We start from the raw sequence: 5593 nt of genomic DNA, 5'->3' as shown, positions 1-5593 counted from the left end.
CTCTTAGAATCGAACACAAAAAGCGAAGGCAATAAAAGCAAAAATAAGCCAGTATGAACACATCGAACCCAAAACTTCTACACTGCAAGGGAACTGTCAACAAAATGAAAATGCAACCTATTGAATACAAGACAATATTTACAAATCATATATTTAATAACAATATCCAAAATATATGAAGAATTCATATAACTCAACAGCAATAAACAAAAACACAAAAAACAATTTGATTAACAAATCAGAAGATCTGAATAGACATTTTTCCAAAGAAGATATACAGATAGACAGACAATAGTTACATGAAAATTTGCTCAGCATCACTAATTATTTGGGAAATGCAAATCAAAACCCATACCTGTTAGAATGGTTATTTTCAAAAAGACAAGTGCTAACAAATGATGATGGAGCTATAGAGAAAGGGAAACATATGGCCACTGTCGTAGGGATATAAATTGGTGCATTTAATATAGAAACCAGCTCCTCATGAAATTAAAAACCAGACTACCGTACAAGGTAGGAATTCTGCTTCTGGGACCATATCGGAAGAAAAAGAAAACACTAACTCGAATAGATATATGCATCCATATTCATTGCAGGATTATTTTCAATGCCCCGTGGACACAGAAACTAAGTGTCCATTGATGGATGAGTGGATAAAGAAAATGTGGTATACACACATACCCACACACAATAGAATATTATTTGGGCATAAAAAATGAAATTTTGTCATTTTGGCAATATGAATAGGCCTTGAAGTCATAATGCTAAGTAAAATAATCAGACAGAAAAAGACGAATACCATATAATCTCTATTACACGTGGAATATTTAAAAAAAAAACAAGTTTATAGAGGTGAGGGTAGGAGGTGGCAAAATAGGTGATGAGAGTCAAAAGGTACAAACTTCCAGTTATAAAATAAATAAATTCTGAGGATTTAACATACAGCATGGAGACTAGAGTTAATAATGATGTCTTTCATATTTGAAAGTTGTTACAAGAGTAGATGTTAAAAGTTCTCATCACAAGAAAAAAATATGTAACATGTGTTAACTAGACTTACTGTGATGATCATTTTGCAATATATACAAATATTGAATTATACAACTGAAACAAATATAATGTTATATATTAACTAAATATAACTAAAAATAAATGCTACTGTGTGACTTTTGGCAAATTTTTACCTCTGATTCTTCATTTGTAAAGCATTATAATACCAACTTATATATTATTGAGGATTCTCATCAGAAAATTTATGTTAAGTGTCTAATAAAGTTCCTTGTACATAGTTAAACAATTATAAATGACATAATATTATTATTTGCATTCATATTATTCTCATTATTGTCAATTTCATTGTTTGTGTTGACTTCTCCTCCCTAAAACAAGACTGGGATTAAACTGTGAAGTAAAACTAAAGCTACAGGGAGAAGATAAGTGGCCCTAGTTTTAACATACATAATATGGGAAGCAGACTGTCTGCATGCATTTATATTTTTGATGACTAACTTGAATTTCTCAGTTAAGGAAAAATTTTAATCTTGATTTCACTCCAAGTATTTGCTTCCATCTGCTTTTGAGCATGTTGTTAAATCTGCTTGGCATGAAAGAAGAGTAAAGATATTTTGATTGCCACTTCTGAAGGAGAGAGAGGGGGAAAAAAAGGACTAAACTGGTCTATTTGTTTAAAAGTGTCAGGTTAGTAGTATTTTATGATGTAAAGCTTCAGCTTTTCTTTCCTTTTTTGAAAATAGATTAATAAAATATTTCGTAGTGCATATATTCCCACATAAACCAAATAATTTAGTATTGATGCCACAAAATATGTACAGTATCATTTGTGTTTAGTAAATACTTTTTTATTTCTTGCCTACCTAGATAATCTTTCAAAAATTGATGGGTATTGAACAAGTTATACCCTTGTATTAGAACCATAAAGGTAAAAATGAAAGTGGAAAAACATTTAAACAAATTTACTCCTTGTATTTCCTCACTAGTGAACTAAAGATTTGATTAAGAAATATGCCCACATCTTTCTCTAAGCAGAAAAGCAATAGAAACAAATCACTGAGAATAAAAATCAATACTTTTGAAATATAATTAAAATATTCTGTAACTAATAATTATGAAATGAAAGACAAATGATATTCTGAGAAAATGTTTGCAACAAATATGCTGAGTTGCAATGTCCTCTATATACAAATACTTAGAAATAATAAACACTTTCTAACAACTCAACATGAAAAGATAAGAAGCAAATGAAGAGATAAAAGGCTAAGAGTTTGACTTTAATATCAAATAAATTAAAAGTGAACAAACAAGTTACAACTTTTTTAGCAAATTGGCTTTTTCTAAAAGGATTTTTTTAACTATAGGTTTGAAGGAGGTACGAGACACACTCCCATACATCACTATAGTTGTTTCTGACAGAAAATTTGAAATGTGTCTTAAAATCTATGAAAATCTGTGGAAACTCACACACACACACAAAAGTTCATTAATTTAATCCTTTATCAAGGATTAATTGAATTAATTTTCTCTACTATATTCTTTATGATTTTGGAAACTAGTTTGCGTCCAACTTTTTAAAGTTAATCAACTTCTATCTGAGTCAAATAACACATATCTATTACAAAAAATAACATATGTAATGCCAAAATTTTTTTTAACATTTTAATTTAATTGAGACATTATGGTATCCCATAGCTATAGCTGTAAGAAGGCCATATTACAAGACATGAATGTAATTCTCATTTCTTATATATAACATGAAATTTATGAATCACTACAAAATAAAATTTGACACATTCAAATTACTATGCTACTGAGAAGTTAGATTAATATTTAACATTTATTAAACTTCTAGCTTTTTTAAGAAAACACAAAGGTCAAAGTGTTTTACGTGGTGGTGCTTACTTTCTTGTGCTTCTAGAATCACAGAAGTTGCTGCTCCTCTAATCTTAGAATACATACTCATGAGGTAGAGTCAACTCACAGAGGCATGACAAATAAATACTCCTTGCTTGCCATTGAAATTCAAGTTATATGATTTATTTAAATTGTTAGAAAAAGAAAAAAATGTAATGATGAAAGCAAATCATTGGTTTCTCAATGCAGAAGGTGGGTTTGACAACTAACAGCAAATAGACAGGGGATTTTTAGTGGTGAATCATTCTAAAATTGAATTTTGCACAAATTTACTATAATCCATGAACTTCAAACCTAAAGTAGGTAAATCTTATGCTATGTAAATTATACCCGAATAATACTGTTTTAAAATTTTAATTTAATTTATATTGCTGTATTTGTTGACATATTTGACTTATTTCTGTTATTTAGTTTTATAATTATCAAGCTTTTTTCATTTTAATTGGATAGATCGAATTATCTTTGGTTAGCTTAACAATGGATTCTTAATTTATCTTACACGTAAATGATTGAAATGTACACAATTTTCAAATTTCCCCCATAAATATCAATATCTTATCAAAACATAAATCTTAAATGCTGAGCCAGACAGTAATCGTTTTTTGCTTTTACTTCCCTCTGATCACACACACCAAAAAATAATTTCCTTATCCTCTGTCAATGTTGGTATTGTATTGCAAAGTCTAGATTATGGAAACAGTCTCTGAATTTTCTAAAATTCCACCTCATACTTTTTCTACCTTTGTCACTATATTCAACTTTATTTTTTCTGTTCTGGCATCTCTCGGAGTGCATCTAGAGAAAAGTCCAAGAGGCCAGGCTAACTCACCATTATTCATCTCAAGCTCTTCTCCAAGCATCATATTTTTCAACGAATGTTCAACATCTTGAACTACGCTGCCACACACTCTCACTCATTTGGCAGCTATCATATATTAATTTTCATGTTAATTTCTTGTTTTATGCATATCCGTACCTTCATAAAAAAGAGTAAATACTTAATGGGTTTCGGTTCTTCATTTTATTCCTTTATATTCACCACTTTTTCCACAGTGACTCCATCTCCTCCACCCTGTCACGGGAAATGTTCTTTGATAATATTGATGATAATGTCTAATGACAGTGGTAATTATAAAATATTTTCATATTTTAGAAATATTTTATATTCAAGAAAGATAGGGTCCATAGATGAAGTATAATAAAAAAATAAAACCTGGTCACTTTCAGAGTTCTAACTATCTTAAAAGAATCAAAAGAGTCAAAATAGACTTTCGACCTTATTCTACCTCATCCAAATTTGAAACGAAATAAAATAAAACAAGAGTTTAAGAAAAATGAAAACAGAAAAGACTTGATTCTTAGCACTCATTTCATCCATGATGGAATGGCCCTGACAACAAGCCAATAGGTAGTGAATTTGCCAGTAATGTATAAATCGAAAATAGAATTAAATTACTACACCCACATATCCTAAATGTATGGAAATGAAAATAAAATTTGAGTTAATTTAGCTTGGGTAAGAACTCCATTTCTAATGTGTCTTATATAGGAACAGGTGTTAAATTTATTTTTTTTAAAAAAATATAATCTTGAGGAGAATCTATTTTTGATTTTGCTCCTAATATTTAAGTTTAGTTATATGTGAGAGGTTGGAGAGATTAGTTTGAAATAGAGATTTTTTTAAACAATGTAACCAATAAGAAATTGAGGATAAGTTAATTAGGTCTGAAAATTACAGGCGTGTGTCAGTGACTTTCATCCACAACCCTTTTTCTTTGTATTAGCAATGCTGTCCACTGCAGGAGATGTAAATGAAATAACATCGCCAACTTGGTAAGCACCAAAAGATGACAGAGCAAAGGTACTCCCATTCATTCTAGACAAGATGCAATAAAGTCAAGGTGTTCATAATTTAGGTGTGTTCACTCAGGTTGCAGTTCCTACCAACCCTTCTGATTTCCTCTCCTAATTTGTTCAAGTTGTCTAGGATGAAGGATTGGAAAGTTGCTCATGTAGAAAGAAAGGGGATCTTTTATTTTTCCAGAGAAAATATTGGGAAATCTTTTATCCTTAAAAGGATAAAAGAGCTTAACTGTCAGGGACTTAAACCATGGCATCAAAGCCAGGCTTATTTCCCAACAACAAAGGAATTTTTTTTTTTTTTCAAGGAAAAGCTTTTTTTTTCATGGAAACCTCTAGGTAAGTTATTGGTCAGTGTAGAATTTTACTAATTAAAAAAATGAATTAAAAATATTTATACAGCAAGGACATAGATCTTAATATGATAAGGAAAAATAACAGGAAAATATATCTACTAACTGAAAAACTTCAGGAAGCGTACATATTCTAGGCTTAGAATGACCGATGTGTTCTTACTAGCCTGGGGATTTTCCAGGCTTAGCACTGAAATATCTGCAGTCCAAGAAACTGCTCAATTCTAGATAAAACAGGAGAACTAGTTACTTTATAATTAGAATCTACTAACTAGTATGGAATAATCTACCATTTTGAGATAATGTTTCTACCTTGATGTGAGGAGTAAGTCAAGAGGAGATAACTTTTTCCAAAGAACATATGGCCAAGGGTCTCTCCAAGTGTAAATGGAAATTCTCCATCCCTAACACTGAGGCATGTGATGCTCTTGATTAATGATTGTCTTGTCTGC

The sequence above is a fragment of the Pteropus alecto genome, unplaced genomic scaffold, assembly GCF_000325575.1.
Source record: "Pteropus alecto unplaced genomic scaffold, ASM32557v1 scaffold24, whole genome shotgun sequence".
Lineage (NCBI taxonomy): Eukaryota > Metazoa > Chordata > Mammalia > Chiroptera > Pteropodidae > Pteropus > Pteropus alecto.
Note: the sequence above shows the minus strand (reverse complement) of the source record.